The 26130-nt window shown below is 50.6% G+C and overlaps 1 long non-coding RNA gene across 1 annotated transcript in view; it reads right to left on the reverse strand.

Annotated features, from left to right (window-relative positions):
* LOC140120737 (uncharacterized) overlaps nt 1-26130 on the reverse strand; it is a 53110-nt gene that overhangs the window by 15909 nt on the left and 11071 nt on the right. The window contains exon 2 of the long non-coding RNA XR_011853966.1: nt 12809-12931. This is a non-coding gene — a long non-coding RNA (uncharacterized lncRNA). The remainder of the gene's footprint in view (nt 1-12808; nt 12932-26130) is intronic.

A 26130-nucleotide genomic window follows, 5' to 3' on the forward strand; every position in this document is an offset into this window, starting at 1 on the left:
GGGTAAGGACCCGCCCGGTGGTTTTATAAAGTCCGAGAGCACGTGGGGGGGGCCTCTTTCCTTCTGCCCCCTGGACCAAAGAGGCGAGAAGTCAGAGACACCTCTGCAAATACCCAGCATGGCTTCCCTAGAAGATCTAGTACTCTGGCAAGTGGCCCTGGATGGTTCAGCCTGGCTGGATACCCTCCTGCAGCGCCCTGCTGCGGGGTCGGTTCAAGAAGCGGACGTCCCTGAAGGGGACACCCATCTCCTAGGACCGAATCCTTCTGCAGTGGCTTCCACCCTGGAGGGTACAGCCACCACCCCCTGCCCGGCGGCCCGCCACCCTGCCACCACCACCCACCCAGTGCTCCTCACCTCCTCCACGTGTGCAGCGTCTCCAGTGCAGTTCCTGAGGAGCAGCTGGCAGAAAATAGAGGAAGGTCCATCCGGATGATCAGGCCTCCTGTCAGTTTGAGCCCTGGATCGCCTGCACCAAGCAGGTAGCGCGGCCCGGGCCAGAAAAAGATGGCGTCGCCCAGACCACGTGGGACCCATGCTGCAGCCAGTGCAGCGGATCGTCGGGGGGACGGATCGGAAGGAGGCCTTAAAGGGTAAGTGTTTGCCTCCTGCGCGCTCCCCACCCGGCATCCAAGCGCTGCGCCCCGCACCCACCCTGTGTTCACCCAGCAGGCCGCGTCCCCCTGCCTGTCACCGCCTCCACTCCCCACCGCTTCTGCGAATCACCCAGCCGGTGCCAGCGCTGCGGCCTATGCCTCCCTGCGCTCCCCAAGCAGGCCGCGATCCCCTGCCAGCCAGTCCGCACCTCCCCTGATCACCCCCCCCCGCGCTCACCTCCGCTCCGGCGGGTCCCCCAGCCGGTGCCCGCTCCCAGCCCTGCGGCCATGCCTCCCAGCGCCATCCAGCAGGCCGCGATCCCCTGCCAGCCAGCCCGCGCTCCCTCCCGCGGCCCCCCCCCCCCGCGCTTACCTCCGCTCCGGCGGGTCCCCCAGCCGGTGCCCGCTCCCAGCCCTGCGGCCATGCCTCCCAGCGTCATCCAGCAGGCCGCGATCCCCTGCCAGCCAGCCCGCGCTCCCTCCCGCGGATGCCCCCCCCCGCGCTCACCTCCGCGCTCACCTCCGCTCCGGCGTGTCCTCCAGCCGGTGCCTGCTCCCAGCCCTGCGGCCATGCCTCCCAGCGCCATCTAGCAGGCCGCGATCCCCTGCCAGCCAGCCCGCGCTCCCTCCCGCGGCCCCCCCCTCCCCCGCGCGCTCACCTGAACTCCGGCGTGGTTTTCAGCCGGGAGCAACATCCAGCGCTGCGGCCCGGCCCACCCGGTAGCCAGCAGGGGACATAAGGCCTTCCCCTCCGCGGCGTTCTCCTCATGGCTCCCCCTCATACCGTCGTGTGGTGCCTCCGTGTCCCACCGGCAGCCCCAGGCTCTCCTCCTCTCAATGCCACCCCCTCCCCCAGCACTCTCCTTGGCGCGGCAGGATCTCCAGGCAGCCCCAGGCCCAACACTAGGCCTCTGGCCTACCCCCCTATTCAGCCCCAGGCCCAACACTAGGCCTCTGGCCTACCCCCCTATTCAGCCCCAGGCCCAACACTAGGCCTCTGGCCTACCCCCCTATTCAGCCCCAGGCCCAACACTAGGCCTCTGGCCTACCCCCCTATTCAGCCCCAGGCCCAACACTAGGCCTCTGGCCTACCCCCCTATTCAGCCCCAGGCCCAACACTAGGCCTCTGGCCTACCCCCCTATTCAGCCCCAGGCCCAACACTAGGCCTCTGGCCTACCCCCCTATTCAGCCCCAGGCCCAACACTAGGCCTCTGGCCTACCCCCCTATGCAGCCCCAGGCCCAACACTAGGCCTCTGGCCTACCCCCCTATGCAGCCCCAGGCCCAACACTAGGCCTCTGGCCTACCCCCCTATGCAGCCCCAGGCCCAATACTAGGCCTCTGGCCTACCCCCCTATGCAGCCCCAGGCCCCATACAAGGCCTCAGGCCTGCTCCTCACCCAGGCCCTACATCAGGCCCGGGCCTACTCCCCAGCCAGCCCCAGGCCCTCCCTGTCACATACCCTCCCCCCCCCCCACCAACTCAGCCGCCAGCAGCGCTATCACCAGCCTGCGTCCTGGCCCTCTCCTCCCCCCCCCCCCACCACCATGCCCCCCGGCCCAGCCAACACCACAGCCCTGGATCCCTGGGCAGCTCCTTTTCCCTTCTCCTATTCCCCTGAGTCCTCTCTGCATACCCTTGATGCGGTAGAGACCTCTATGCCCACGGTGCACCACAGAGACAGGAGCCACAGATCCCCGTCCAACGAGCAGCAACGGCACAGCAGAATGGACTCCCAGACATCACGGAGGACGCATCATCACGGAGTACGCATCATCAGGACGTCGCAGACACTACAACGTCACCGGGTTCCAGTGGCCGCGAGGTGGCGCACTCACACGCCCGCACCCGGCACCGAGACTACCGACAACGCCGCAGAGACTTCCCTCACCGCCTGACCAAGCTCTCCAGGCGGTCATCAGAGCATCCAACAACTCGCCAGGAATCCGAAAACAGATCCTCAGCTCATCTACAGCCACCGCAGTCCCAGAGGTCATCCCGTCATGGCAGCCAAGGCTCTCAAGCTCCACTTCGCAGCTCTGACATCATCAAGAAACCACCTCAACGCATCACTTCAGCTTCCGAACATCACCAACCATCTGAACAGGACAAAGCACAGTCTTCTCATCAGGACACGTCAGCTCCACCAGCGAAGACTTCATCCGGTGAGTTCAGTGGCCTCCCCTCGTGGTCGGCCATTACCTCCTCACACAAGAGCACGGAGTTCATCACGTCCATTACCTCATCACACAAGAGCACAGAGGTCATCACATCCATTATCTCATCACACAAGAACACAGAGGTCATCACACAAGAACAGAGGTCATCACGTCCATTAGATCACTGATCACACAATTAGAAGGCAGTCAGGATACACCTGTGGGCTTAGGGAATTTAGCTAACGCAGGACGGGGTAACACATTTAGGGATCGCAGCCCAGGGACTGCCAGTGCCCGGGGCTGCGCGATCCTCCTTCCGGGAGCTGGGTCCGTGCCTTCTGGCAGGACCCGACTGTAACACTGAGCATGCGTAACACGCTGAGCATTACACAGTGAATACATCTGTATTACACTGTGTAAGGTGTAGAATATCTTGAACAGGCAATAACTTAGTAACATTATTGGACCCGCTTGCTGACTGCCGTAAAAACAAACCCGAAAAACTCGATAAAAATGTAAATTTTTCATATAATCTCTTCACAAAAATGTTCTAATACGTGATAAAAAAAAAAAAAAAAAAAAAAATTAGCGCCGCAATGGTATCAAGGGAAGAGACAACTCAACATGTAAAAAATAAGCCCTAAACTAGCTCTGTCAACCAAAAAATATTATAGTTATGTCTCAGAAAAGATGGCGATGCAAAAACAAATGAGATTTCCTCTATATTACTTTTTTCCAGTAAAATTGTAAATATAAATGAAAAACTATATAAATGAGGTATCAACGTAATCATAGTGATCTGTACGTTATAGATAATATAGTATTGTTAGTGTTCGGTGTACGACCCCCTCCAAAAAAAAAAAAAAAAAAAAAAAAAAAACACAAAGAAAGGAACCAAAATTGACAATTTTCCTTTCCCCCATACATTCAAGAGTTAATAAAATCCCATCAATAAGCCAATAACCCACTAAAATGTAGCACGGAAGTTATAGCTCAGGTGGTTGAGACGCTGTGTCATTATTGTTCATGGACACTGCAGGTTCTAGGTTCAAATCCCAGTCAGAATAATTTTTTATTTTTAAAGTGCATCGCATGTCGCAATAAATAAGCCCTTATATGTCCAAATTGCCTAAATACTAAAAAATAAAAATAAATGAAAATAAAGATTGTATAGCCAATAAAAAGGGACAATGCATAATCTGCTGTGAATGGCGCAGCTTCCCCTCCATGCCCTGGCGTGTGCCCGTACAGCAGTCACCACCACATATGGGGGATTGCTATACGCGGGGGGGTTTGGGTATCAAATTTTGTGGAGCGTTTTGGTATTTTATTCACTGAGAATTTGTCTCATTTTTGAAAGACACATTAATTTAGCCAAAAATATGTACTTTCATAATTGCATCCGATTTTGTTTCAACCCCCGTAAAACAATTAAAGGGTTAACAAACTTCATAAAAGTTGTTTCACATACATTGAGGTGTGTAGTTTCTATAATGGGATAATTTATGGGGTTTTCCTTTATTTAGTGATTTGAAACCAGAGCAGGTCCCTCAGGTTTTTGCGGTTTTTATGAAAATGTGAAAAATCGCACCCTACGTTCTAAGGCCCAGAACATCCTACAAAAATAAGAGTATGCATAAAAAACCACGGAGTCATAAAGTAGACATTCGGTTATGCTAGTTACTAAGTTTGTTTTTCGGTTATGACTATGTGTGGTAAAAGTAGAACATTTTTGAAGTTCGAAAATCGAGAATTTTTCCAAATTCCCTCGGTCAATGACACTATATGGTAGGAGGTTGTGGCGGTTACGTACGTCTCCTTCGATAGGGCGGGTGTCTTAGTGCAGAGAAAGATGGAAGTGTCCAAAAACTTTCCATAACTAGTTGCGAGCTTTTGCGGTTTCGATCCCTGGTTTTGGGTAAATGCAGTAACTTAAAGTCGGTAAAGGATAATCCTGGGTAGCACAAAAGGCACATCTCACCCCGGATAACTAGTCCCTTGAAGGAAGTCTTGTGGGTTTTGCAGGCATGTCTTCGTGCAGTTAATGGGTCAGGTATCCTATTCACGAGAGCAAGGAAAGTCCTGATTATCAAAAATACATGGTGTCCCTGGGAGGAGTGGCGTATAGGATAACCACCTCTTTTAATGCGACGGGGTCCATCTCAATTCCATTGAGGTGAATATTTTCCTTCTCGGCCTGCGGGAGCAGGCTGAGAAGGCCATGGCCTTGGTCCGTGTGGGGGGTCGCAGCCGGTGGTAGGAGGGAGGAGGCTGCTCCGTGGCGGAAGTTACACAGGCCCTAAGGCGCTGGAAGATGCCCACATGCCGGCTGCAGGGACGCAGCCGCCATTTCGGGCGAAGTTGGTTCTCAAGATTTTGAAGATGCCAAGCGGGCCTAGCAAGTTGGGAAATGTTTTAATTTATAACGTTATTTAATAATTTATATTAGTTGTTAATAAACGCTGTGGCCTTCCCACATTACCCAAACATTTAGTTTCCCGGTCTGTTGATGGGTGGTTAGTCTAGGTACACGGTCAGGTACCAGACGGTTGGGTGGTAATCTAGGTACACGGTCAAGTACCAGACGGTTGGGTGGTTAGTCTAGGTACACGGTCAAGTACCAAACGGATGGAAGGTTTATCAAAGTACAAGGTCAAGTACCAAACAGTTGGATGGTTGATCAAGGTACAGGGTCAAGTACCAAACGGATGGAAGGTTTATCAAAGTACAAGGTCAAGTACCAAACAGTTGGATGGTTGATCAAGGTACAGGGTCAAGTACCAAACGGTTGGATGGTTTATCAAAGTACAAGGTCAAGTACCAAACGGTTGGATGGTTTATCAAAGTACAAGGTCAAGTACCAAACGGTTGGATGGTTTATCAAAGTACAAGGTCAAGTACCAAACGGTTGGATGGTTTATCAAAGTACAGGGTCAAGTACCAAATTTAAGGTTTGGGTTTGTTAATCCCTGCAGTCTAACAAGCCCCAAAGCAAATAGCGAAGGGGCTGAGGACTGTAGGGGGTGGTTTCAAGCCTTCTGGTAGGCTGGTGGGGCTTGCCCCTTTACTCCTCCCGTGTGAGGTCACAGGAGGCGGTGTTTGGGGGCGGGTAAGGACCCGCCCGGTGGTTTTATAAAGTCCGAGAGCACGTGGGGGGGGCCTCTTTCCTTCTGCCCCCTGGACCAAAGAGGCGAGAAGTCACCCTCCCACCCTGCCCTCAGAATTATTTCTTTTCAGCTCTTCTTTCCTTGGTTCTGGCTGTTTCCTTCTGTTTTCCTACAGTTGTCACAGCGAAGGCGGAAGTTACACAGGCCCTAAGGCGCTGGAAGATGCCCACATGCCGGCTGCAGGGACGCAGCCGCCATTTCGGGCGAAGTTGGTTCTCAAGATTTTGAAGATGCCAAGCGGGCCTAGCAAGTTGGGAAATGTTTTAATTTATAACGTTATTTAATAATTTATATTAGTTGTTAATAAACGCTGTGGCCTTCCCACATTACCCAAACATTTAGTTTCCCGGTCTGTTGATGGGTGGTTAGTCTAGGTACACGGTCAGGTACCAGACGGTTGGGTGGTAATCTAGGTACACGGTCAAGTACCAGACGGTTGGGTGGTTAGTCTAGGTACACGGTCAAGTACCAAACGGATGGAAGGTTTATCAAAGTACAAGGTCAAGTACCAAACAGTTGGATGGTTGATCAAGGTACAGGGTCAAGTACCAAACGGATGGAAGGTTTATCAAAGTACAAGGTCAAGTACCAAACAGTTGGATGGTTGATCAAGGTACAGGGTCAAGTACCAAACGGTTGGATGGTTTATCAAAGTACAAGGTCAAGTACCAAACGGTTGGATGGTTTATCAAAGTACAAGGTCAAGTACCAAACGGTTGGATGGTTTATCAAAGTACAAGGTCAAGTACCAAACGGTTGGATGGTTTATCAAAGTACAGGGTCAAGTACCAAATTTAAGGTTTGGGTTTGTTAATCCCTGCAGTCTAACAAGCCCCAAAGCAAATAGCGAAGGGGCTGAGGACTGTAGGGGGTGGTTTCAAGCCTTCTGGTAGGCTGGTGGGGCTTGCCCCTTTACTCCTCCCGTGTGAGGTCACAGGAGGCGGTGTTTGGGGGCGGGTAAGGACCCGCCCGGTGGTTTTATAAAGTCCGAGAGCACGTGGGGGGGGCCTCTTTCCTTCTGCCCCCTGGACCAAAGAGGCGAGAAGTCACCCTCCCACCCTGCCCTCAGAATTATTTCTTTTCAGCTCTTCTTTCCTTGGTTCTGGCTGTTTCCTTCTGTTTTCCTACAGTTGTCACAGCGAAGGCGGAAGTTACACAGGCCCTAAGGCGCTGGAAGATGCCCACATGCCGGCTGCAGGGACGCAGCCGCCATTTCGGGCGAAGTTGGTTCTCAAGATTTTGAAGATGCCAAGCGGGCCTAGCAAGTTGGGAAATGTTTTAATTTATAACGTTATTTAATAATTTATATTAGTTGTTAATAAACGCTGTGGCCTTCCCACATTACCCAAACATTTAGTTTCCCGGTCTGTTGATGGGTGGTTAGTCTAGGTACACGGTCAAGTACCAGACGGTTGGGTGGTAATCTAGGTACACGGTCAAGTACCAGACGGTTGGGTGGTTAGTCTAGGTACACGGTCAAGTACCAAACGGATGGAAGGTTTATCAAAGTACAAGGTCAAGTACCAAACAGTTGGATGGTTGATCAAGGTACAGGGTCAAGTACCAAACGGATGGAAGGTTTATCAAAGTACAAGGTCAAGTACCAAACGGTTGGATGGTTTATCAAAGTACAAGGTCAAGTACCAAACGGTTGGATGGTTTATCAAAGTACAGGGTCAAGTACCAAATTTAAGGTTTGGGTTTGTTAATTCCTGCAGTCCAACCTGCTGATGTCTCTCTGTGACTCTTCCAGTCTCTGTATCTCTGGTACAACCTGCTGATGTCTCTCTGTGTCTCTTCCAGTCTCTTTAGCTCTGGTACAACCTGCTGATGTCTCTCTGTGACTCTTCCAGTCTCTCTGTATCTCTGGTACAACCTGCTGATGTCTCTCTGTGACTCTTCCAGTCTCTGTATCTCTGGTACAACCTGCTGATGTCTCTCTGTGACTCTTCCAGTCTCTCTGTAGCTCTGGTACAACCTGCTGATGTCTCTCTGTGACTCTTCCAGTGTCTCTGTATCTCTGGTACAACCTGCTGATGTCTCTCTGTGACCCTTCCAGTCTCTCTGTAGCTCTGGTACAACCTGCTGATGTCTCTCTGTGACTCTTTCAGTCTCTCTGTAGCTCTGGTACAACCTGCTGATGTCTCTCTGTGACTCTTCCAGTGTCTCTGTATCTCTGGTACAACCTGCTGATGTCTCTCTGTGTCTCTTCCAGTCTCTTTAGTTCTGGTACAACCTGCTGATGTCTCTCTGTGACTCTTCCAGTCTCTGTATCTCTGGTACAACCTGCTGATGTCTCTCTGTGTCTCTTCCAGTCTCTTTAGTTCTGGTACAACCTGCTGATGTCTCTCTGTGACTCTTCTAGTGTCTCTGTATCTCTGGTACAACCTGCTGATGTCTCTCTGTGACTCTTCTAGTGTCTCTGTATCTCTGGCACTATATGCGGATGTCTCTCTGTGACTCTTCCAGTCTCTGTATCTCTGGTACAACCTGCTGATGTCTCTGTGACTCTTCTAGTCTCTGTATCTCTGGTACAACCTGCTGATGTCTCTCTGTGACTCCTCCAGTCTCTGTATCCCTGGTACAACCTGCTGATGTCTCTCTGTGACTCTTCCAGTCTCTGTATCTCTGGTACAACCTGCTGATGTCTCTCTGTGACTCTTCCAGTCTCTGTATCTCTGGTACAACCTCCTGATGTCTCTCTGTGACTCTTCCAGTCTCTGTATCTCTGGTACAACCTCCTGATGTCTCTCTGTGACTCTTCCAGTCTCTCTGTATCTCTGGCACAACCTGCTGATGTCTCTCTATGACACTTACAGTCTCTGTATCTCTGGCACAACCTGCTGATGTCTCTCTGTGACTCTTCCAGTCTCTGTATCTCTGGTACAACCTGCTGATGTCTCTCTGTGACTCCTCCGGTCTCTGTATCTCTGGTACAACCTGCTGATGTCTCTCTGTGACTCCTCCAGTCTCTGTATCTCTGGTACAACCTGCTGATGTCTCTCTGTGACTCTTCCAGTCTCTGTATCTCTGGTACAACCTGCTGATGTCTCTCTGTGACTCTTCCAGTCTCTGTATCTCTGGTACAACCTGCTGATGTCTCTCTGTGACTCTTCCAGTCTCTGTATTTATGGTACAACCTGATGATGTCTCTCTATGACTCTTCCAGTCTCTGTATCCCTGGTACAACCTGCTGATGTCTCTCTGTGACTCCTCCAGTCTCTGTATTTCTGGTACAACCTGCTGATGTCTCTCTGTGACTCTTCCAGTCTCTGTATCTCTGTTAAAACCTGCTGATGTCTTTCTGTGACTCTTCCAGTCTCTGTATCTCTGGGACAACCTGCTGATGTCTCTCTGTGACTCTTCCAGTCTCTGTATCCCTGGTACAACCTGCTGATGTCTCTCTGTGACTCTTCCAGTCTCTGTATCTCTGTTAAAACCTGCTGATGTCTCTCTGTGACTCTTCCAGTCTCTGTATCTCTGGTACAACCTGCTGATGTCTCTCTGTGACTATTCCAGTCTCTCTGTATCTCTGGTACAACCCGCTGATGTCTCTCTGTGACTCTTCCAGTCTCTGTATCTCTGGGACAACCTGCTGATGTCTCTCTGTGACTCTTCCAGTCTCTGTATCTCTGGTACAACCTGCTGATGTCTCTCTGTGACTCTTCCAGTCTTTGTATCTCTGGGACAACCTGCTGATGTCTCTCTGTGACTCTTCCAGTCTCTGTATCTCTGGTACAACCTGCTGATGTCTCTCTGTGACTCTTCCAGTCTCTGTATCTCTGGCACAACCTGCTGATGTCTCTCTGTGACACTTCCAGTCTCTGTATCCCTGGTACAACCTGCTGATGTCTCTCTGTGACTCTTCCAGTCTCTGTATCTCTGGTACAACCTCCTGATGTCTCTCTGTGACTCTTCCAGTCTCTCTGTATCTCTGGTATAACCTGCTGATGTCTCTCTGTGACTCTTCCAGTCTCTGTATCTCTGGCACAACCTGCTGATGTCTCTCTGTGACACTTACAGTCTCTGTATCTCTGGCACAACCTGCTGATGTCTCTCTGTGACTCTTCCAGTCTCTGTATCTCTGGTACAACCTGCTGATGTCTCTCTGTGACTCCTCCGGTCTCTGTATCTCTGGTACAACCTGCTGATGTCTCTCTGTGACTCCTCCAGTCTCTGTATCTCTGGTACAACCTGCTGATGTCTCTCTGTGACTCTTCCAGTCTCTGTATCTCTGGTACAACCTGCTGATGTCTCTCTGTGACTCTTCCAGTCTCTGTATCTCTGGTACAACCTGCTGATGTCTCTGTGTGACTCTTCCAGTCTCTGTATCTCTGGTACAACCTGCTGATGTCTCTGTGACTCTTCCAGTCTCTGTAGCTCTGGTACAACCTGCTGATGTCTCTCTGTGACTCTTCCAGTCTCTGTATCTCTGGTACAACCTGCTGATGTCTCTCTGTGACACTTCCAGTCTCTGTATCTCTGGCACAACCTGCTGATGTCTCTCTGTGACTCTTCCAGTCTCTGTATCTCTGGCACAACCTGCTGATGTCTCTCTGTGACACTTACAGTCTCTGTATCTCTGGCACAACCTGCTGATGTCTCTCTGTGACTCTTCCAGTCTCTGTATCTCTGGTACAACCTGCTGATGTCTCTGTGACTCTTCCAGTCTCTGTAGCTCTGGTACAACCTGCTGATGTCTCTCTGTGACACTTCCAGTCTCTGTATCTCTGGCACAACCTGCTGATGTCTCTCTGTGACTCTTCCAGTCTCTGTATCTCTGGCACAACCTGCTGATGTCTCTCTGTGACACTTACAGTCTCTGTATCTCTGGCACAACCTGCTGATGTCTCTCTGTGACTCTTCCAGTCTCTGTATCTCTGGTACAACCTGCTGATGTCTCTCTGTGACTCCTCCAGTCTCTGTATCTCTGGTACAACCTGCTGATGTCTCTCTGTGACTCCTCCAGTCTCTGTATCTCTGGTACAACCTGCTGATGTCTCTGTGACTCTTCCAGTCTCTCTGTATCTCTGGTACAACCTGCTGATGTCTCTCTGTGACTCTTCCAGTCTCTGTATCTCTGGTACAACCTGCTGATGTCTCTGTGTGACTCTTCCAGTCTCTGTATCTCTGGTACAACCTGCTGATGTCTCTGTGACTCTTCCAGTCTCTGTAGCTCTGGTACAACCTGCTGATGTCTCTGTGTGACTCTTCCAGTCTTTGTATCTCTGGTACAACCTGCTGATATCTCTCTGTGACTCTTCCAGTCTCTGTATCTCTGGTACAACCTGCTGATGTCTCTCTGTGACTCTTCCAGTCTCTGTATCTCTGGTACAACCTGCTGATGTCTCTCTGTGACTCTTCCAGTCTCTGTATCTCTGGTACAACCTGCTGATGTCTCTCTATGACTCTTCCAGTCTCTGTATATCTGGTATAACCTGCTGATGTCTCTCTGTGACTCTTCCAGTCTCTGTATCTCTGGTATAACCTGCTGATGTCTCTCTGTGACTCTTCCAGTCTCTGTATCTCTGGTACAACCTGCTGATGTCTCTCTGTAACTCCTCCAGTCTCTGTATCTCTGGTATAACCTGCTGATGTCTCTCTGTGACTCTTCCAGTCTCTGTATCTCTGGTACAACCTGCTGATGTCTCTCTGTGACTCTTCCAGTCTCTGTATCCATGGTACCACCTGCTGATGTCTCTCTGTGACTCTTCCAGTCTCTGTACCTCTGGTACAACCAGCTGAAGTCTCTCTGTGACTCTTCCAGTCTCTGTATCTCTGGTACAACCTGCTGATGTCTCTCTGTGACTCTTCCAGTCTCTGTATCTCTGGTACAACCTGCTGATGTCTCTGTGACTCTTCCAGTCTCTGTATCTCTGTTACAACCTGCTGATGTCTCTCTGTGACTCTTTCAGTCTCTGTATCTCTGGTACAACCTGCTGATGTCTCTTTGTGACTCTTCCAGTCTCTCTGTGACTCTCTAAGCTCAGTGGTCGCTTCTATCTAAGAACATCCTGGTGAAGCCTCCCAATGCGGTGTAAATGCTGATCAATTATTAGTTGTCCTATGTGAACAATATGATAAGGAGGACTGTCTTAAAATATATTCCATATTAAGCAAGATATATCAAATTTAATAGAGCATTAAACAGTTAGACATTTACGGTCAAGAGCTTAAAGAAGGAGACATTAAGTTAACCTGTAAAGGTTAGAGGTGATTATAGGTTCATCCTAAAAATTTCATCCACAAACCAAATATCCCTAAATTGATGAGTGGTGTAGATAGATAGGAGATGGTTAGAGATGAGATAGATAGATAGATAGATAGATAGATAGATAGGAGATAGATAGATAGATAGATAGATAGATAGATATGAGATAGATATGAGATAGATAGATAGATAGAAGATAGATAGATAGATAGATAGATAGATAGATAGATAGATAGATAGATAGATAGATAGAAGATAGATAGATAGATAGATAGATAGATATGAGATAGATATGAGATAGATAGATAGATAGATGGATAGATAGATAGATAGATAGATGGATAGATATGAGATAGATAGATAGATAGATAGATAGATAGATAGGAGATAGATAGATAGATAGATAGATAGATAGGAGATAGATAGATAGATAGGAGATAGATAGATAGATAGATAGATAGATAGATAGATAGATAGATAGATAGATAGGAGATAGATAGATAGGAGATAGGAGATAGATAGGAGATAGATAGATAGATAGATAGATAGATAGATAGGAGATAGATAGATAGATAGATAGATAGATATTAGACAAGAGATAAATGATAAAATAATAATTAGATAATGTAATATTTGCTATAGATAATATTTGAGGATCTCTCTATGTAACTTACATCTTGCAGTTGGAGCAGGAGAGCGGCAGAGATAAGTGTCAGTGAGGGGACATACACTTTCCAGTACATGTAATACCAGGATTGGTCTGCAGGGGGTGACATAGACCTACAATCCGGATATTTCTGTGGAATACACAAGGAGTTAGTCCGGAGAGTCTGCAGGTGACAGATGGAGGCAGTTATACAGATCACTTGTGTCAGAACCTGAATGGATCAGTTCCTCAGCACCTTTAAGATCTCTGCTTTCTGTCTGTGAATAGAGAAGACGAAAGCTCGTATTGACTCAATGGGGCTCATTTACTTACACTCCCGCTGGAGTTCACTGAAAGTGCATTGTCCGTGTATAATGCCCTGTACCGGGATTCCCTACGATTGTTCGCCAGATATCCTGCATGTGTCACTTCACCGCTCAGTTACGACAGAGTTTACATGGTGTATGTAAGTGCTTGATCTTGCAACACAATGGGGCTCATTTACTAAGGGTCTGAACGCCGCACTTTCATCAGGTTTCGCGAGTTTTGCGGCGAATTGTTCCGCTATTTTAGCGCACTCAATTGGATCGGCTTGCACGCGATAGAAATTGGGGGGCGGGCCGTCGGGCAACCCGACGGATTCGGACACATGCACCGGGAAGAAGCAGGTGAACTCCAGCAGACCTCGGCGCAGAAGCGACGGACGCAGGAACTCGGGCCCACGAGCTTCATGAATCACAGTAGACCCGAATCGTCATCGGACAACGCTCTGCGGGATCGCGGCAGGACTGGGTAAGTAAACCTGCCCCAATTTGAAAGTTAAAAACCGCGCTCAGTCCGAATCAGTCACAATTTGTGTTGCATGGAAGCAGCTGCGCCAAAAAAGGATCTCATGCGCCAAAATCCCAGTGCACTTCTTCAATACCTGTCACAGACGTGTAATCCCGGAAAACACCAAACAATCTGACGAGAGTGCAGCGTGACCCTTAAATGAGCCCCAATATATGGCTGCAATTATATCCTGCACTGAAGGATTATTCCGGTTTACTGCGCAGATACATTGTAGCAAAGTGCAGTTTGGATGGAATAGTATAACATGATGGACTGTATGAACTGGATACAATTGTAACAAAGCCTCAGCATTCACTAAGTGTAAGGATCAACATTCTTACAGGACTAGTGCCCCCGCGGCCGCAGGTTGTGTCAGGTATTGCAGTTTGCTATCAATCACACCCCGCGGAGCTGATTCACCCAATCAGCAGATCGCAGGGAGATAAATATGAGAACGATATGACTGGTCAGTGGTGGCAACGCCATGGCACATGCGCCCGCCCAGCCCTCTGCCCTGGTGCACTGGTTGTGGAGTCCATAAACAAAAGGATGAACCTAACCAATTATAGAAAGACGCCCCCCCATGGACACAGAGTAATATACTGGGCTCAGTGGTAATATTCAATTGGGGAACCCACAGATCACAAAGAAGAGAAGATCCTGCCAGAGGGGGCACACACCAACATGTATATATACTTGTTTTACAATCCTTCATCCTGGTGGTGGATTTCCTTTAATGAGCAGCCTCCCCTCACTAGTGAAATAGCAGAGCCCCCTTTAATGAAAAGCCCCCATAACAGTGTCACCTACACATCCCCGATAACAGTGTCACCTACACATCCCCCCATAACAGTGTCATCTACACATCCCCCATAACAGTGTCATCTACACATCCCCCCATAACAGTGTCACCTACACATCCCCCATAACAGTGTCATCTACACATCCCCCCATAACAGTGTCACCTACACATCCCCCATAACAGTGTCATGCACACATCCCCCCCATAACAGTGTCACCTACACATCCCCCATAACAGTGTCATCTACACATCCCCCCATAACAGTGTCACCTACACATCCCCCATAACAGTGTCACCTACACATCCCCCCATAACAGTGTCATCTACACATCCCCCCATAACAGTGTCATCTACCCATCCCCCCATAACAGTGTCACCTACACATCCCCCATAACAGTGTCACCTACACATCCCCCCATAACAGTGTCATCTACCCATCCCCCCATAACAGTGTCACCTACACATCCCCCATAAGTGTCACCTACACATCCCCCATAACAGTGTCACCTACACATCCCCCCATAACAGTGTCACCTACACATCCCCCCATAACAGTGTCATCTACACATCCCCCATAACAGTGTCACCTACACATCCCCCCATAACAGTGTCACCTACACATCCCCCATAACAGTGTCACCTACACATCCCCCCATAACAGTGTCACCTACACATCCCGCATAACAGTGTCACCTACACACAGGGCCGGATTAAGGTTGGTGGGGGCCCCTGGGCGCAAAATCTGGTGGAGGCCCCCACTGAGTGTAACGTACAAACGTCTTCCTGCTTCCTTTCCAATATGCTAGCAGTAACACAGCTACATACAGCCGTCTCGCCCCCAGTAACACAGCTACATACAGCCGTCTCGCCCCCAGTAACACAGCTACATACAGCCGCCTCCCCCCCAGTAACACAGCTACATACAGCCGTCTCACCCCCAGTAACACAGCTACATACAGCCGTCTCGCCCCCAGTAACACAGCTACATACAGCCGTCTCGCCCCCAGTAAAGCAGCTACATACAGCCGCCTCATCCGCAGTAACACAGCTACACACAGCCGCCTCATCCCCAGTAACACAGCTACATACAGCTGCCTCATCCGCAGTAACATAGCTACATACAGCCGCCTCGCCCCCAGTAACACAGCTACATACAGCCGCCTCATCCCCAGTAACACAGCTACATACAGCCGCCTAGCCCCCAGCAACACATCTACACACAGCCGCCTCATCCCCAGTAACACAGCTACATACAGCTGCCTCATCCGCAGTAACACAGCTACATACAGCCGCCTCATCCCCAGTAACACAGCTACATACAGCTGCCTCATCCGGAGTAACACAGCTACATACAGCCGCCTCGCCCCCAGTAACACAGCTACATACAGCCACCTCATCCCCAGTAACACAGCTACATACAGCCGCCTCGCCCCCAGTAACACAGCTACATACAGCTACCTCGCCCTCAGTAACACAGCTACATACAGCCGCCTCGCCCCCAGTAACACAGCTACATACAGCTACCTCGCCCCCAGTAACACAGCTACATATAGCCGCCTCATCCCCAGTAACACCGCTACATACAGCTACCTCGCCCCCAGTAACACAGCTACATACAGCCGCCTCATCACCAGTAACACAGCTACATACAGCCGTCTCATCCCCAGTAACACAGCTACATACAGCCGTCTCGAACCCAGTAACACAGCTACATACAGCCGTCTCGCCCCCAGTAACAAAGCTACATACAGCCGTCTCACCCCTAGTAACACAGCTACATACAGCGGCCTCATCCCCAGTAACACAGCTACATACAGCCGCCTCGCCCCCAGTAACACATCTACATACAGCCGCCTCATCCCCAGTAACACCGCTACATACAGCCGCCTCATCCGCAGTACCACAGCTACATACAGTCGCCTCCTCCCCTGTAACACAGCTACATACAGCCGCCTCATCACCAGTAACACAGCTACATACAGCCGCCTCATCCCCAGTAACACAGCTACATACAGCCGGCTCGCCCCCAGTAACACAGCTACATACAGCTACCTCGCCCCCAGTAACACAGCTACATACAGCCGCCTCATCCCCAGTAACACTGCTACATACAGCTACCTCGCCCCCAGTAACACAGCTACATACAGCCGCCTCATCACCAGTAACACAGCTACATACAGCCGCCTCATCCCCAGTAACACAGCTACATACAGCCGGCTCGCCCCCAGTAACACAGCTACATACAGCCGCCTCATCCCTAGTAACACAGCTACATACAGCCGCTTCGCCCCCAGTAACACAGCTACATACAGCCGCCTCGCCCCCAGTAACACAGCTACATACAGCTACCTCGCCCCCAGTAACACAGCTACATACAGCCGCCTCGCCCCCAGTAACACAGCTACATACAGCTACCTCGCCCCCAGTAACACAGCTACATACAGCCGCCTCATCCCTAGTAACACAGCTACATACAGCCGCCTCATCCCTAGTAACACAGCTACATACAGCCGCTTCGCCCCCAGTAACACAGCTACATACAGCCGCCTCGCCCCCAGTAACACAGCTACATACAGCTACCTCGCCCCCAGTAACACAGCTACATACAGCCGCCTCGCCCCCAGTAACACAGCTACATACAGCTACCTCGCCCCCAGTAACACAGCTACATACAGCTACCTCGCCCCCAGTAACACAGCTACACACAGCCGCCTCCCCCCCAGTAACACAGCTACATACAGCCGTCTCGCCCCCAGTACAGCAGCTACATACAGCCGCCTCATCCGCAGTAACACAGCTACACACAGCCGCCTCATCCCCACTAACACAGCTACATACAGCTGCCTCATCCGCAGTAACATAGCTACATACAGCCGCCTCGCCCCCAGTAACACAGCTACATACAGCCGCCTCATCCACAGTAACACAGCTACATACAGCCGCCTAGCCCCCAGCAACACATCTACACACAGCCGCCTCATCCCCAGTAACACAGCTACATACAGCTGCCTCATCCGCAGTAACACAGCTACATACAGCCGCCTCACCCCCAGTAACACAGCTACATACAGCCGCCTCATCCCCAGTAACACAGCTACATACAGCTGCCTCATCCGGAGTAACACAGCTACATACAGCCGCCTCGCCCCCAGTAACACAGCTACATACAGCCACCTCATCCCCAGTAACACAGCTACATACAGCCGCCTCGCCCCCAGTAACACAGCTACATACAGCTACCTCGCCCCCAGTAACACAGCTACATACAGCCGCCTCGCCCCCAGTAACACAGCTACATACAGCTACCTCGCCCCCAGTAACACAGCTACATACAGCCGCCTCGCCCCCAGTAACACAGCTACATACAGCTACCTCGCCCCCAGTAACACAGCTACATACAGCCGCCTCGCCCCCAGTAACACAGCTACATACAGCTACCTCGCCCCCAGTAACACAGCTACATACAGCCGCCTCATCCCTAGTAACACAGCTACATACAGCCGCCTCATCCCTAGTAACACAGCTACATACAGCCGCTTCGCCCCCAGTAACACAGCTACATACAGCCGCCTCGCCCCCAGTAACACAGCTACATACAGCTACCTCGCCCCCAGTAACACAGCTACATACAGCCGCCTCGCCCCCAGTAACACAGCTACATACAGCTACCTCGCCCCCAGTAACACAGCTACATACAGCTACCTCGCCCCCAGTAACACAGCTACACACAGCCGCCTCCCCCCCAGTAACACAGCTACATACAGCCGTCTCGCCCCCAGTAAAGCAGCTACATACAGCCGCCTCATCCGCAGTAACACAGCTACACACAGCCGCCTCATCCCCACTAACACAGCTACATACAGCTGCCTCATCCGCAGTAACATAGCTACATACAGCCGCCTCGCCCCCAGTAACACAGCTACATACAGCCGCCTCATCCCCAGTAACACAGCTACATACAGCCGCCTAGCCCCCAGCAACACATCTACACACAGCCGCCTCATCCCCAGTAACACAGCTACATACAGCTGCCTCATCCGCAGTAACACAGCTACATACAGCCGCCTCACCCCCAGTAACACAGCTACATACAGCCGCCTCATCCCCAGTAACACAGCTACATACAGCTGCCTCATCCGGAGTAACACAGCTACATACAGCCGCCTCGCCCCCAGTAACACAGCTACATACAGCCACCTCATCCCCAGTAACACAGCTACATACAGCCGCCTCGCCCCCAGTAACACAGCTACATACAGCTACCTCGCCCCCAGTAACACAGCTACATACAGCCGCCTCGCCCCCAGTAACACAGCTACATACAGCTACCTCGCCCCCAGTAACACAGCTACATATAGCCGCCTCATCCCCAGTAACACCGCTACATACAGCTACCTCGCCCCCAGTAACACAGCTACATACAGCCGCCTCATCACCAGTAACACAGCTACATACAGCCGTCTCATCCCCAGTAACACAGCTACATACAGCCGTCTCGAACCCAGTAACACAGCTACATACAGCCGTCTCGCCCCCAGTAACAAAGCTACATACAGCCGTCTCACCCCTAGTAACACAGCTACATACAGCGGCCTCATCCCCAGTAACACAGCTACATACAGCCGCCTCGCCCCCAGTAACACATCTATATACAGCCGCCTCATCCCCAGTAACACCGCTACATACAGCCGCCTCATCCGCAGTACCACAGCTACATACAGTCGCCTCCTCCCCTGTAACACAGCTACATACAGCCGCCTCATCACCAGTAACACAGCTACATACAGCCGCCTCATCCCCAGTAACACAGCTACATACAGCCGGCTCGCCCCCAGTAACACAGCTACATACAGCCGTCTCGCCCCCAGTAACAAAGCTATATACAGCCGCCTCACCCCCAGTAACACAGCTACATACAGCCGCCTCGCCCCCAGTAACACAGCTACATACAGCTACCTCGCCCCCAGTAACACAGCTACATACAGCCGCCTCATCCCCAGTAACACAGCTACATACAGCCGCCTCATCACCAGTAACACAGCTACATACAGCCGCCTCATCCCCAGTAACACAGCTACATACAGCCGGCTCGCCCCCAGTAACACAGCTACATACAGCCGCCTCATCCCTAGTAACACAGCTACATACAGCCGCTTCGCCCCCAGTAACACAGCTACATACAGCCGCCTCGCCCCCAGTAACACAGCTACATACAGCTACCTCGCCCCCAGTAACACAGCTACATACAGCCGCCTCGCCCCCAGTAACACAGCTACATACAGCTACCTCGCCCCCAGTAACACAGCTACATACAGCCGCCTCATCCCTAGTAACACAGCTACATACAGCCGCCTCATCCCTAGTAACACAGCTACATACAGCCGCTTCGCCCCCAGTAACACAGCTACATACAGCCGCCTCGCCCCCAGTAACACAGCTACATACAGCTACCTCGCCCCCAGTAACATAGCTACATACAGCCGCCTCGCCCCCAGTAACACAGCTACATACAGCTACCTCGCCCCCAGTAACACAGCTACATACAGCTACCTCGCCCCCAGTAACACAGCTACATACCGCCTCACTTCCCCCCAGTAACGCAACTACATACAGACGCCTCATCCCTAGTAACACAGTTACATACAGCCGCCTCGCCCCCAGTAACACAGCTACATACAGCCGCCTCATTCCTAGTAACACAGCTACATACAGCCGCCTCTCCCTCAGTAACACTGCTACATACAGCCGCCTCATCCCCAGTAACACAGCTACAGACAGCTGCCTCATCCCCAGTAACACAGCTACATACAGCCGCCTCGCCCCCAGTAACACAGCTACATACAGCCGCCTCACCCCCAGTAACACAGCTACATACAGCCGCCTCATCCCCAGTAACACAGCTACATACAGCCGCCTCACCCCCAGTAACACAGCTACATACAGCCGCCTCACCCCCAGTAACACATCAACATACAGCCGCCTTGCCCCCAGTAACACAGCTACATACAGCCTCGCTTCCCCCCAGTAACACGAGTACATACAGCCGCCTCATCCCTAGTAACACAACTACATACACACGTCTGGCGCGCTGGAGAGGAGGAGAGGTGATCGCGGCTCACCCCTCCCCTCTCCGTAGAGAATAGAGCTACGTGGTCGTTCTTACGGCCATAGATAGAGCACGCTCTATTTCTTTTGCGGCCACAGCACGAAACAGTGAGTACTCGTTGTGCTCACCGTACCGAAGCACTAAAGACGCCTATGAGGGAAGTATATCCGGTAGCAAATTTGCGGCCAGATATACGCCCCCCATACATGTTCTTATACTGACATGTTTATACAATTACACACTGATATATACACACCTTTATATACTTATATACACACAAATAAAGTTCTACACTCGTATACTTGCACCCATATATACACACAAGTATATATTTATACACACACATTTATACACTCATATACATTTATACACTAAAACACAGAGTATATATAAACTCATAAAGTATATACACACATACAGCAAATACACACACATTCAGTATATACAGCAAATACACACACATTCAGTATATACAGCATATACATACATACCATATACCCAATATATATATATATATATATATTTAAATGTACACACATATATGCTTATATAAATATATGCGTGTATAAATACAGTATATACGCCTATACACAGTAGATGCATATATACGCTGTACATACATATATACACAGTATATACATATATACACAGTAATTGCATATATACCCATGCTTGTTCTAGCAAGGGGTGGGGGGGAGGTTGGTGTTGAGCGGGGTTGCTTGTTTGGGCGGGGGTTGGTAGCTCGGCCATGCTGCATGCGGGGGGACGGGCGGGCCGGGAGGCGGTCACCTGTGCTGGGAGGGCGGGCGGAGAGGCGAGCGCAGTGTCACCTGTGCCGGGGCAGGCTGGGAGGCGGTGTCACCTGTGCCGGGGCGGGCAGGGAGGCGGTGTCAACTGTGAGGGGGGATGGCGGGCGTTGAGGCGGAGTTACTGTCACTTGTGCCAATGGAGGCGGGCAGCTCCTCCATGCAGCGCGATGCAGCGGGCATCTCAGGAGGAAGGAGGGGGGACGCGGGCGCGCAGAGGGTGCGATCTGGTGGGGGCCCCAAGGGGGGGCAACATGGTGGGGGCCCCGGGGCTCGAGCCCCGGGAGCCCCGCCTATAATCCGGACCTGCCTACACATCCCCCATAACAGTGTCATCTACACATCCCCCATAACAGTGTCACCTACACATCCCCCATAACAGTGTCATCTACACATCCCCCATAACAGTGTCACCTACACATCCCCCATAACAGTGTCACCTACACATCCCCCATAACAGTGTCACCTACACATCCCCCATAACAGTGTCACCTACACATCCCCCCCATAACAGTGTCACCTACACATCCCCCCCATAACAGTGTCACCTACACATCCCCCATAACAGTGTCACCTACACATCCCCCATAACAGTGTCACCTACACATCCCCCCCATAACAGTGTCACCTACACATCCCCCCATAACAGTGTCACCTACACATCCCCCCATAACAGTGTCATCTACACCTCCTCCCATAACAGTGTCACCTACACATCCCCCATAACAGTGTCATCTACACATCCCCCCATAACAGTGTCACCTACACATCCCCCATAACAGTGTCATCTACACATCCCCCATAACAGTGTCACCTACACATCCCCCCATAACAGTGTCACCTACACATCCCCCCATAACAGTGTCACCTACACATCCCCCATAAAAGTGTCATCTACACCTCCTCCCATAACAGTGTCACCTACACATCCCCCATAACAGTGTCACCTACACATCCCCCATAACAGTGTCACCTACACATCCCCCATAACAGTGTCATCTACACATCCCCCCATAACAGTGTCACCTACACATCCCCCCCATAACAGTGTCACCTACACATCCCCCCATAACAGTGTCACCTACACATCCCCCCATAACAGTGTCACCTACACATCCCCCATAACAGTGTCACCTACACATCCCCCATAACAGTGTCACCTACACATCCCCCATAACAGTGTCACCTACACATCCCCCCATAACAGTGTCACCTACACATCCCCCCATAACAGTGTCATCTACACATCCCCCCATAACAGTGTCATCTACACATCCCCCCATAACAGTGTCACCTACACATCCCCCATAACAGTGTCATCTACACCTCCTCCCATAACAGTGTCACCTACACATCCCCCATAACAGTGTCACCTACACATCCCCCATAACAGTGTCATATGCACATCCCCCCATAACAGTGTCACCTACACATCCCCCATAACAGTGTCATCTACACATCCCCCCATAACAGTGTCACCTACACATCCCCCCATAACAGTGTCACCTACACATCCCCCATAACAGTGTCACCTACACATCCCCCATAACAGTGTCACCTACACATCCCCCATAACAGTGTCACCTACACATCCCCCCATAACAGTGTCACCTACACATCCCCCCATAACAGTGTCATCTACACATCCCCCATAACAGTGTCATCTACACCTCCTCCCATAACAGTGTCACCTACACATCCCCCATAACAGTGTCATCTACACATCCCCCATAACAGTGTCATCTACACATCCCCCATAACAGTGTCATCTACACATCCCCCATAACAGTGTCACCTACACATCCCCCATAACAGTGTCATCTACACCTCCTCCCATAACAGTGTCACCTACACATCCCCCATAACAGTGTCACCTACACATCCCCCATAACAGTGTCACCTACACATCCCCCATAACAGTGTCATCTACACCTCCCCCATAACAGTGTCACCTCCCCCATAACAGTGTCACCTACACATCCCCCCATAACAGTGTCACCTACACATCCCCCCATAACAGTGTCATCTACACATCCCCCCATAACAGTGTCACCTACACATCCCCCCATAACAGTGTCACCTACACATCCCCCATAACAGTGTCACCTACACATCCCCCATAACAGTGTCACCTACACATCCCCCATAACAGTGTCACCTACACATCCCCCATAACAGTGTCATCTACACATCCCCCCATAACAGTGTCACCTACACATCCCCCATAACAGTGTCATCTACACATCCCCCATAACAGTGTCACCTACACATCCCCCATAACAGTGTCACCTACACATCCCCCATAACAGTGTCACCTACACATCCCCCATAACAGTGTCATCTACACATCCCCCATAACAGTGTCATCTACACATCCCCCCATAACAGTGTCACCTACACATCCCCCCATAACAGTGTCATCTACACCTCCTCCCATAACAGTGTCACCTACACATCCCCCATAACAGTGTCACCTACACATCCCCCATAACAGTGTCATCTACACCTCCTCCCATAACAGTGTCACCTACACATCCCCCCATAACAGTGTCACCTACACATCCCCCCATAACAGTGTCATCTACACCTCCTCCCATAACAGTGTCACCTACACATCCCCCATAACAGTGTCACCTACACATCCCCCATAACAGTGTCATATACACATCCCCCCATAACAGTGTCACCTACACATCCCCCATAACAGTGTCATCTACACATCCCCCCATAACAGTGTCACCTACACATCCCCCCATAACAGTGTCACCTACACATCCCCCATAACAGTGTCACCTACACATCCCCCATAACAGTGTCACCTACACATCCCCCCATAACAGTGTCACCTACACATCCCCCCATAACAGTGTCATCTACACATCCCCCATAACAGTGTCATCTACACCTCCTCCCATAACAGTGTCACCTACACATCCCCCATAACAGTGTCATCTACACATCCCCCATAACAGTGTCATCTACACATCCCCCATAACAGTGTCACCTACACATCCCCCATAACAGTGTCATCTACACCTCCTCCCATAACAGTGTCACCTACACATCCCCCATAACAGTGTCATCTACACATCCCCCCATAACAGTGTCACCTACACATCCCCCCATAACAGTGTCACCTACACATCCCCCATAACAGTGTCACCTACACATCCCCCATAACAGTGTCACCTACACATCCCCCATAACAGTGTCACCTACACATCCCCCATAACAGTGTCATCTACACATCCCCCCATAACAGTGTCACCTACACATCCCCCATAACAGTGTCATCTACACATCCCCCATAACAGTGTCACCTACACATCCCCCATAACAGTGTCATCTACACATCCCCCCATAACAGTGTCACCTACACATCCCCCATAACAGTGTCATCTACACATCCCCCATAACAGTGTCACCTACACATCCCCCCATAACAGTGTCACCTACACATCCCCCCATAACAGTGTCATCTACACATCCCCCATAACAGTGTCATCTACACATCCCCCATAACACTGTCATCTACACATCCCCCCATAAAAGTGTCACCTACACATCCCCCCATAACAGTGTTATCTACACATCCCCCATAACAGTGTCATCTACACATCCCCCCATAACAGTGTCATCTACACATCCCCCCATAACAGTGTCATCTACACATCCCCCATAACAGTGTCATCTACACATCCCCCCATAACAGTGTTATCTACACATCCCCCCATAACAGTGTCACCTACACATCCCCCCATAACAGTGTTATCTACACATCCCCCATAACAGTGTCATCTACACATCCCCCCATAAGTGTCATCTACACATCCCCCATAACAGTGTCATCTACACATCCCCCCATAACAGTGTTATCTACACATCCCCCATAACAGTGTCATCTACACATCCCCCCATAACAGTGTCATCTACACATCCCCCCATAACAGTGTCATCTACACATCCCCCATAACAGTGTCATCTACACATCCCCCCATAACAGTGTTATCTACACATCCCCCATAACAGTGTCATCTACACATCCCCCATAACAGTGTCACCTACACATCCCCCATAACAGTGTCACCTACACATCCCCCCATAACAGTGTCATCTACACATCCCCCCATAACAGTGTCACCTACACATCCCCCATAACAGTGTCATCTACACATCCCCCCATAACAGTGTCACCTACACATCCCCCCATAACAGTGTTATCTACACATCCCCCATAACAGTGTCATCTACACATCCCCCCATAAGTGTCATCTACACATCCCCCATAACAGTGTCATCTACACATCCCCCCATAACAGTGTTATCTACACATCCCCCATAACAGTGTCATCTACACATCCCCCCATAACAGTGTCATCTACACATCCCCCCATAACAGTGTCATCTACACATCCCCCATAACAGTGTCATCTACACATCCCCCCATAACAGTGTTATCTACACATCCCCCATAACAGTGTCATCTACACATCCCCCATAACAGTGTCACCTACACATCCCCCATAACAGTGTCACCTACACATCCCCCCATAACAGTGTCATCTACACATCCCCCCATAACAGTGTCACCTACACATCCCCCATAACAGTGTCATCTACACATCCCCCATAACAGTGTCACCTACACATCCCCCATAACAGTGTCACCTACACATCCCCCCATAACAGTGTCACCTACACATCCCCCATAACAGTGTCATCTACACATCCCCCCATAACAGTGTCATCTACACATCCCCCATAACAGTGTCACCTACACATCCCCCCATAACAGTGTCATCTAC

The sequence above is a fragment of the Engystomops pustulosus genome, chromosome 3, assembly GCF_040894005.1.
Source record: "Engystomops pustulosus chromosome 3, aEngPut4.maternal, whole genome shotgun sequence".
NCBI classification, from domain to species: Eukaryota; Metazoa; Chordata; class Amphibia; order Anura; family Leptodactylidae; genus Engystomops; species Engystomops pustulosus.